Source organism: Eublepharis macularius, chromosome 2, assembly GCF_028583425.1.
Source record: "Eublepharis macularius isolate TG4126 chromosome 2, MPM_Emac_v1.0, whole genome shotgun sequence".
Classification (NCBI taxonomy): Eukaryota; Metazoa; Chordata; class Lepidosauria; order Squamata; family Eublepharidae; genus Eublepharis; species Eublepharis macularius.
This window is the reverse complement of record NC_072791.1, coordinates 207,655,996-207,666,631: the sequence shown is the minus strand read 5'-3', so window position 1 is coordinate 207,666,631 and position 10,636 is coordinate 207,655,996.

Here is a 10,636-nt window from a genome sequence, read left to right as displayed (position 1 = left end):
TCCACCCCGAGGAAGAATTCTGAAGAGCTTGAAAAATTGCATACTGTGCTCTGTTACTGTGGTTGGTCTTCAAAAATGTATTCCAATGTTTGGGATTTGGTTTTTGAATAAAAATGCGTTTAAAAATGCAATTGTTTTAAACTTCTTCAATTCACATACTGGAATGTGAAGTCTTGTTTACTTGGGCTCCTTTTGGCTCTGTTCAAGACCCCATCATTTTGAACATGTGCCTGAGGTCCTTTATTGTTATTGGAAACACACAATCTGCACATGTTAAAAAGAAAGCTATTGTCTTTGATTGGGGCGTTGCCTGTATGAGTTACTCCAATCAAAGTCTACTGAAGTTAATGCACTTGGAGCAACTCTGCAGTCAGCTGTCCCCCCCCCATCCTCATTTTGACTTGTGAAGCTTGCCCAATGCTTATTTACTTGGAATTAAATTCAGCCCAATGGCTCTTCGTCCCAAATAAAAGCTTGTAGAGAATTCCTCTCTGCAGCTTTCTGTTTAACAAAAATTATTAGCATTATGTATAGAAAAAAGATTAAGTGCAAAATTGTGAGAGAAGCATAACTAGGTAGGGCTCATTTCAAGGGGGAACGGACAGGAATGCAGTTCCGGCAGTTCCCCAAAGAGGTCACATGTCAGGCGGCCCCGCCCACCTTGCTCTCGGCCATTTTGGGCCCCTTTTCGGCCATTTTCCGCCCCTTTTTGCCATTTTGGGTCCAGTTTTGGCCTGAATGGCCAGGAATGGGTCCAAAACAGCCAGGATGGGTGATGTCATGGGGTGTGGCATATACAAACCAGTTATGCTAATGACACACTTCCGGGGATGGCAAGGGTGTGGCATATACTAATGAGTTATGCTCATGAGGTTCCTCCAGCCTTTTTTTTTACGAAATGACCCCTGAGTATGACCTAGTGGTAAGGGGCTGGGTATCCCCTTCCCCAGTCACAATTTCATTTTCCTATGTTGGAGGAAGGTCTGCGGGGGGGGGGGGGTTTAACATTTCATACACATCTTTCACCTCCAAATATAGGGTGGGGCGTGATATCCCACTGTGGCTGAATAAGAAGTGTAGCTCCTTGTGTTTGGGCAAAATCAACAGCAGCCCGTACACGGACTTTCTCTGTGGTGGCCCCGACCCTATGGAACAGCATGCCTGAGAAAGTCAGGAGAGCACCCACTCTCTTGGCTTTCTACAGACGATGCAAAACCAAATTATTCATAAAGGCTTCTTACCTAGATAGGAGGTCTGTATTGTAGGAAGGGGGTCTCAGATGCTTCGCTAACGAGTTAGGAACTATAGACTTCACCACTATGTTGCCTTACATATTATCTGTTGCTATAAATATGTGCCCCCATATGCTACCTATGCTTCATGTTGTCTAATGTCAGTCCTAGGACTGATTATGTTCTGTTTCAGCAATCCTTTAACCCTGTATTGGATCCTTGCTAATGCTGTGTCTCTGTAAACTTGCATTCATCTACCCTATGACATTGTTTATGGAAATGTCCTTGACACTGTATGGACATTTCCTTGCTACTGATTGTACTAATCTCACACTATGTAATCCACCTTGAGTCTCAGTAAGAAAGGCAGATTATAAATAAATAAATAAATAGCTCCTAAAGTTTGGGGCTAGCCCCTAGATCCCTAAAGGAAAAAAAAAACCCATGCTATGCTCTCCCACCTTCACACAGTAATGGTCTTGGAATCTTAAGATCATGACCAGAGGCACCCGTTCCCTCCCCGCCCCCCTTTTTGTAACATCCAGCCATGTATTGCAAGTTTTCTGTATTATACAAGTCCAAAGACTGCATTCCTTAGAAGAAATTCTTGGGAGTAAACCGCACTAACGAAAATGGAACTTACTTCTGAGTAGACCTGATTAGGCTTGCTCCCAAATTTACCCTCTTGACGCATTTCAAACAGAAACGAGCTTGGCTTTTTATTAATCAAAGAAAGACAGCAAAAGACTCAAAACATGTCCTTTAAAAAAAAGTTAACAAATGCTGATCAAAGCACAAGTGAAAGAGCAAATATAGGTGTGGATTTTGATGCCAAGAAAAACTCTCTGTGTTGCAGTGAAGGGGAGCCCTGGCCTGGGTCCCTCCTCCAATTTTCCAGAGACAGTAAAGAGAACAGTCTTGTCTCTGCAGGAGACTAGAAAAGTCCTAATTAATAGTATTATGTGGAGTGTGTTCTTGGCTTTTTGGCTTTTTCTTACTGATGGATGTAAACAGGGCTTTTTTCTGGGGAAAGAGGTGGTGGAACTCAGTGGGTTGCCCTCGGAGAAAATGGTCACATGGGTGGTGGCCCCGCCCCCTGATCTCCAGACAGAGGGGAGTTTAGATTGCCCTCCGCAAGGGCAATCTACACTCCCCTCTGTCTGGAGATCAGGGGCGGGGCCTCCACCCATGTGACCATTTTCAAGAGGTTCCGGAACTCCGTTCCACCACGTTCCTGCTGAAAAAAAACCCTGGCTGTAAACAATCTGTCTGCCAACAACTGTCAGATAACTAGTCTTTGCTGCTGTCTCCGCCTTCTTGGTCAACCGCAATGCAATAGGGCAGGACATTGTAAATGCATTGCAAACCCCACCTAGTGGCCAGCAGTAGCCCCAGCCCCCATTTCAAAGGCATTTTAACACATGTGGGGATTTGAACCCCTGAGCAATGGCTGTGTGACAAGTAGGGCTGCCAACTTCAGCTTGGGAAATTCCTGGAGATTGCAGGGGGGTGGAGGCTGGGGAGGGGAGGATCTCTGTGGGCTTTAATGCCATAGAGTCCAAAGCAGCATTTTTCTTTAGCCCTCTAGGGGAACTATCTCTGTCATTTGGAGATCAGTTGTGATTCCAGATCTCCAGACCCTACCTGGAGGTTGGCAACCCCAGAAATGTTCAGCTGTCCCAAAGGAGATGCATGTGAACTAGTTGACACTTGAATGGACATGTGAAAAGAGTAACTTCTAGCTGGACCTAAAGTCATCCGGTTACCAACACTTCTACCGCAAAAAAGTCATTGCTCACCTTTTAACAATTCGGCCTCCTGTTGCTGGGACGGATGCCTTTCAACTCCCCAAAGGCTTCCTTGGACCAAATAATGGTCTGCCCATTCATCATCAAAAGAATACATGTCTTCTAGTGTATTGTTCAGAGTTCTTAAGTGTGACTATCTCATTTGTTTCCTTAAGGTCAAGGCAGCTGTCATGAAGAAGCTGAGAGAGGAAAAGAAGAATAGTTCCCAAGTTCTTTAGGGTCATGCTAGAGGTGTCCCTCTCCTGGGCTAATTCTTGGTCCACTGTCACAGAAAATGAAGGCCTGGGGCAAGAGATTATTTTTCTGAGGAAGGGGCAGCAATATCTTAGGTAACATCCAGCTCTGTAACTGGTTTTGTCTTTAAGACTTAGTTGTTTGAAATGCCAGACTGTGAAGCTGCAAAACAAGCAAGGCTTTTTTTCAGCGGGAACACGGTGGAACGGAGTTCCGGCACCTCTTAAAAATGGTCACATGGCCAGTGGCCCCGCCCCCTGATCTCCAGACAGAGGGGAGTTTAGATTGCCCTCTGCGCTGCCGAGCGGTGCAGAGGACAATCTAAACTCCCCTCTGTCTGGAGATCAGTGGTCGGGGCCACCGGCCATGTGACCATTTTTGCCGAGGGCAATTTAAACTTTAAAAAACTCCCCTCTTGTTCCAGCTGACCCAAAGTAACATCATTGTGCGGTCTTGAGTTCCACCACTGAGTTCCACCACCTCTTTTCCCAGAAAAAAAGCCCTGAAAATAAGTATTTGCTCTGCACCGTTTTTTTTTTTTAGGACAACATTTCTTGGGGTGGGGGGTGCAGTATGTACAAAAAAACCCAGATTCACGGAGTCTGAGAAAGTCTGTAGGAGGCAGGATTATAAACATATTCCAAGGAGGTTTCAAAGGCTTCTGTCTCTTCTGTACTGTTCATTCATTTATCAAATTCTTTCTGACATAGATATTTCATTGCCCATTGTTATTGTTCAATAACATTTCAGGGTTCGTCCCATCCCACCACTTTTTATTGCTTGCTGTTTTTAAAAAAGATACCTCTGTAGAAATCTGCACACGCACACACCCCCATTTTGTACAGTGTAATTACTGAAGCACATAAAGCAGTTATAGCCGGAATTTATCACTTTCAGGTAGAAATACTTTTAGCCAAATAAAAGACGGAGTAGGGATGCCAGAAGCCATTTATAACAAGCTCGCTGACATTTCATGTTGCAGAGCTCTACCAGTGAATAAGCATCAGGCCATAAATCTCTAGGCAAACATGATTAGAGCAAGCCAGTGATTCTTGGAAGAAGCATTGTCATAAAAAAAAAAAATTCGGTGATGCAGAGCAGCAAAATTTGGTTGACAAAAGTAATTAAAAACAGCTGTCAGTGAAACGCACAAGCAGCTCCTTTTTAAAAGTTTCCTGCCATTCCACCAGCTGTTTGGGCTCATATAAAATGTGCATTTGGCAAAAGAGCTCTGGAAGCCATTGTGATTCCTTTGCATTCAATAATAAGCTTAGATTAGATATTCCTCGTGCTATTTTTAGAGTGAGTTTTAGAGGCACAAGAGGGAATCAATATGAAATAGAGAGCGGGCTGTTACATTTCAGTTTATTGCAGAAAACTATCCTTCGTCATACTTAAACATCCAGTTCAGTGTCTAACTTGCATGGCTGCTTCCGGCAGACTATTTGACAGCTTGGTTGGCTCCCCTTCCTCGTCCCATTTGGACATTCCTTCTGGATCATCACTATCAGTTCAAAAAGTCTGGGGTCTCCACTGCCCGTGCAGGAGCAAGACCATTCAGACAATTGGGTCTTCACATGCTCTTGTTACCGTCTGAACTGTGGGCCACTTTCAAACAGCAAACCATGATACAAAATATAGAGCAGGTTTTTCTCACATTACCGCAGATTGCAGGAAACAGGGGGGCACATTTGAACACTAAAAAAAATGAAATCTGAGAGATCACCTTCACCCCTAGACTGAAGATTATCTGATTCTGGCCGAACTCTGAAGATAATCTGATCCTGTATAGTGTCATATTTTTTGAGAAACCTTCTCTGGTTCTTCAAGAATTAGGTCCATGCCCAGGAGCCTAGGTGACCCTTCAGTCCTCAGGTCCACTCTCCAGTCCTGGGGCCTCTCTGGTCCTGGAGCCTGATCCTGGTCCTTCCGAGAGCCAGTTTGGTGTAGTGGTTAAGAGCGTGGGACTCTAATCTGGAGAACTGGGTTTGATTCCCCGCTCCGCTTGAAGCCAGCTGGGTGACCCTGAGCTAGTCACAGCTTCTAGGAGCTCTCTCAGCCCCACCCACCTCACAGGGTGTTTGTTGTGGGGATAATAATAGCATACTTTGTAAACTGCTCTGAGTGGGTGTTAAGTCATTCTGAAGGGTGGTATATAAATTGAATTATTATTATTGTTGTTGTTGTTGTTGTTGTTATTAAATTAGCAATAGTCACAACTGCTCAAGTGTCAGGATTGTTAAAGCTACCCCATCCGTGATCACTCTTTTTCAAATTCTCTTATGCCTCATTAATGGCTGCCATGTTTGCACCCATGGTCTTAGAATCCCTAAGCAAGACCCTATTTCTTGTCAAGCCATTTGTGTACTTGGAGACAGCGTGCTGGCAAACGCTGAATGAAAACATGTATGATCGGGATGGAGGGCATCTTTCCCCATGGCCCTGATGGAAGAGAGAAGTTGCCTTCCTGTACTGTGGGTGTCTCCTTAAATGACTCGCTTCGCCAAGCTCAATGCACTTTACAGACAGTGCATTGACACCCCCCTGCTGTTGGTAGTCTAGTCTGCATTGCACAGATACACTGGTGGAGGGTAGGGTACCCCAAACAGTTTTTCAGTCACCGGGTCAAAACATTTGCATGTATCCTGTTTATGGTCTGCTTCAGATCAGAGGTCTGTTTTATGGATATTTTTAGTGGTGTTTTTATGCTATTTTTATGCCACTGGCTTGTTTCTGTTGTTTTATTTTGGAAATTTTTGATGTTTTAATGATTTTATGGATTGTTTTCATTTGCAAGCCTTCTCAAACAGAACTTTGGAGCGGTGGCATATAAATTCTCTAAATAAACAGGCATAGGATGAAATAAGTCATCAAGACATCAGTGATTGATATCAATGATTGTATAATGTTTTGGATTTGATAGAACCTTTTAACATGGCCTGGGAGGATACATCCCAAACAGGTTAACTGGCCTGTGTCAATGCCAAGACCCTGAATTACCCCATACAACTGCTATAGACAATGTTCCCCACCCAAGAAAGTAAATCTTTGTCGTTCTCTTTTTCATCTTTCACTCTCAAGTTGTATTTCCTATTATAATGGTCCCCACTTCACTCCCCCACTGTGAGGCAGGTTTTCCCGCCAAAATTCAGTTCCCATGCTTGACTGAGCAGCCCCAAATAGCCCCAAATAGTGTGCTATTATTTGAAAGTCTGTTTGTCCCACCCTGACTAGCAGATATAATTCTGGCTTTTTAGCCCAGTCCAGAAACTTGATGGGGAAAAGCAGGCGCCCTCTTTCTTTTTGTTGGAAATGGCAGTGGAGACTGTATAATGTTCAAAAAGAAACAATAACTTTAACATGCAGGGATTGAATAAGTGTAGTTAGTAGATTGAAGTGCAGAGGTAAAACTTTGTTGATATTACAGAATACGCTTTGAGAAACAGGCAAAATAGTGTTCTTGAAGCATAGTTTCTTATAAACTTGGTTCTTAACAATGAGAGATGTTTTACTTAGTACTTTAGTTATAGCTACAATGTTTCTTCATAAAGTTTCCTATGACAGGTCAATTTTCCTGGAGTTAGTTTAAAACTGATTTCCCTTCACAACAGATAAGGAGGCCGCCTCATGGGCAGGAATTAATCTTCTTCTCAGAAGATATAACTCTCCTTCTTTTTGCTTGAAAGGGAGTCTCAACCCACTACGCAGTCACTCTTGCCAAAACATGGTCTCTGCCTTCTTATGTCTGTATAAAATGGGCTTCAGCTTATGATAACACTTATTCCTAAATAGAATTCTTCCTCAAGATAGTAATGTTACAGTTAAGGCAAAAGATTTCTCTTTCTTAACTCCAGAGAAGAACCTGTCTGATCTTTCTTGTCAGACCCTAAAATACCTTCTGAACAATCCTGTCAGAAAACCAGCGGACTCCCTTCAACCTGCTTCTATGACCAATGAGAGAAGGAGCAGCCCGCCACTCAAGCTCTGCATTCCAGGCAATAGTTAATTCTTTCCCTCCAAGCAATCTGGTAGTGCTACATTTAGGAAACCTGCTTTTAAAGAGCAGTCTGTCACACCTATTCTGTCCTATTTCTCTCTAATGAAGTGTTTGATTACCTGATCATTTTGATTATGTATTATACTGGCATTCGAGAGTGTTTTGATATTGTGAAGGCCAATGGCCATATACAATAAAATGAATCTGAATCTATTTCTCTCTTATTATCTGCTTCTGGGACAATAGAGTTGATTAATTGCTAAATTCTCCCAACCTGATTGGATCCAAGCAGTCAAGAACTGGTTTTGCTCCTTCAAACTGGTAAGACTATTCACCTCTGGTATTATGCAAAGTTAGCATATGTTTTTGTGGGTGTGGAAGTTGTGTAATGGGGTTCAATGGTCATTGAACAAGCCCCGAAGCTTCTAATTTTCATTTAGGCGTGGCACAAACTGTCTATTAGTTTGATAAATATTTCAGAAAAGTAAAGAATATGTGCCCTGTCCTGGATAGCTCAGGTAAACCCAATATCATCAGATCCCAGAAGCTAAGCAGGGCTGGTCTTAGTTAATAATTGGATGGGAGAACTCCAAAGAAGACCAAGGTCTCTATCAGTGCAATCCTAAACAGAGTTACTCCAGTCTAAACCCAATGGGCTTAGACTGGAATAACTCTATTTAGGATTGCACTGTAGGTAGAGGCAGGCAATGGCAAACCACCTGTTAATCTGTTGCCTTGAGAGCCCCAGGAGGGATGCCATACGTCAGCTCTGATTTGACAGCACACTCCATCAAGAGAAGGAGGCTACGCTGAAAGACAGTGGCCGACCCAAGTGAGTTTCATGGCCGAGTGGTGCTTTGAACCCAGATCTTCCAGACATATCTTGGGATTCCAGTCTAGCAGCCTTATTAGTGGCTAAACAGGTGGAACATCCCACTTTTTTGGAGTGGGACTGGATGAATGTGGCCTCATCCAGCTCTGAGTTCAAACCCCTGCAGCTAGCCTGAAACTCTCACTGTTTACTAGGCTCAGCTTGTTCTGTAATTGGTTCTGTTGAGCAAATGTTGAAATTCTCTGTGTCAGGTGCCTTGATCTCCAAAGGTGGCTTTAAACCGGGGAGGGGAATCAACACTTCATTATACAGCATGCAATGATCAGTCTAATCTCAGCCACAAAAACATCTGCTGGAGACAGACATGGCATTTTTATTTAAAGCAAGCATCACAAAGGTTCATCTGCTCCCCCCTCCCCCGATGAATTGCTAAATCTAAAGGGCGCTCCTGCAAAAGAGTGATGCAGGCTGTGCTCTTGGGAAATCGAACTGGAAAAATAGGCAACAGCTAAGAAGGGGGCTAAATTGACAGATTGTGTTGTCTCTGCAACACAGTGGATCATTTTCGTGTTGAAACCATTCCATGAAGAGGGGAATGCTTTCCAAAGTAATTTGGAACGTTTAGGTGCTCCGCCAGGCCCTTGTGTTGGCTTCGTGGCAAATGTTTGTTTCTTTGGAATGGATAACAAGGAATGAGTGTTGCAAATATTTGTCTGGAAACCAGAACATTCCTCGTTCCTTCCTCTTTATTGTTTTTAACGTCACTTTGGAGAATCCAGACACAACTAGGGGCGTTTTTACACATGCTGAATAATGCACTTTCAATCCACTTTCAGTGCACTTTGAAACTGGATTTTACTGTGTGAAACAGCAAAATCCACTTGCAAATGATCAACAAACTGCACAGAAAGTGGATTGAAAGTGCGTTATTTAGTGTTGTGAAAGTACCCTAGATATGGATGCAGGGCCCATTTGGGAAACCTCTGATTCCCTGTGAAGTGAAATGGAGGAGGTGGGCTTAAACTGCATTATAGGCAGGAGAGAGCTGAATCCCTCTCAAACTTTAAAAAAATTAGGCATTTTTCTCCCAGCACTTTGAGTATTGGAGAAAAACGTTTTATCACAGACACATGCAAAAAGAGTATGTGGTATTGCTTCCTGCTTGGAGAAGAGGAGGAGAATCCTGATAGGCCAAGGATAAGCAGGAAGGATGGATATCCAGACCTGCTCTCTCAGCTGCCAATGCCCAGCCTTTGTCATGAAAATGGCACCAGACTTCCTTTAGGGGCCTCCACATGGCTGGCAGAGAATGGCTGATCTCAGAGTCTCTCTACATGAGACGCCTCGGGGGGGGGGGCACCCGGCCAGCCAGCCGCGAGCACCGAAAACCCTTGCGCCGCCCCTGTTCCTACCAATGTGCGGGGGCAATTGCCTAGTGCAGTGTTCCACAATATGGCACCCTTGTAATTACTTCCTTTACTGTGGGCCCTTGTAAGGCAAGGCTTGTTATTGGTTGCCCTCATTCAACTGAAACGGTTTCCACTGGAAGATCAGGACTGATAAACACCTAGGCTTTCCTTAGTCAGTGTGTGGCTCCATTCCCTCTTCCGTCCGTCCTTCTTTCTTCTCAAGTGGTGTGAGAAGAGAAGTATACCGTTTTATTTATTTATTTTATCAAATTTATACTCCGCTCTCCTCGCGAACGGGCTTAGGGCGGCTAACAACATAAATATATCTTTAAAAACATAAAAACAATACAAACAAGCTGGCACTATAATCAGTTCAGATAATGATGATGATGATGATAATAATTAATAATAAATATCTAAATAACCATGTACAGAGCTGCGGCACAATCCCGGGTGGCCACCAACGGAGCACAGGACATGGTAACAGGAAGGGGACTATTCACTGGCTCTCAACCAAAGGCCTGACAGAACATCTCCATTTTGCAAGCCCTGCAGAACTATAACAGGTCCCACAGGGCCCATATCTCAATCGGGAATGTGTTCCACTAGGCCCGAGCCAAGGCTGAAAAGGCCCTGGCTGGCCCTGGTTGAGGCCAGATGAATGTCCTGCAGGCTGGGGACCACCAGAAGCCGCTTATCCACAGAGCACAAGGCCCTGCAGGGGACATACTGGAAGAAGCAGTCCCATAGGTGTTGTGAGAATATTTGGGGGGGACCCCCTCTCCGTGGGTCCCTGTTGCCACCTCAGTACTTTGTTCTGGGATACCCCTTACCAAGGCTGGGGTAGATGTTAAGCTAAACTTGCTTTCCCTAGTGCTGATCTGAGCTACTGACGCAGAGAGGCACCTTTATACAGGAAAGATCTTAACCAAGACTAAAGGTTTATTTTTTTTTAAAAAAAGAGATGCAATAGTAGCAGAACAAGGCCCTAAGCTGGACCCGTCTGCCCTGATAATGATACAGACATACACGCATGCAACAATAATATAAATCCCAATCCCCACAAGAGCTCTTGGACTACCCATTGAAAACTCCAGGACCACACAGGTCTCTGTGAGTTCCCA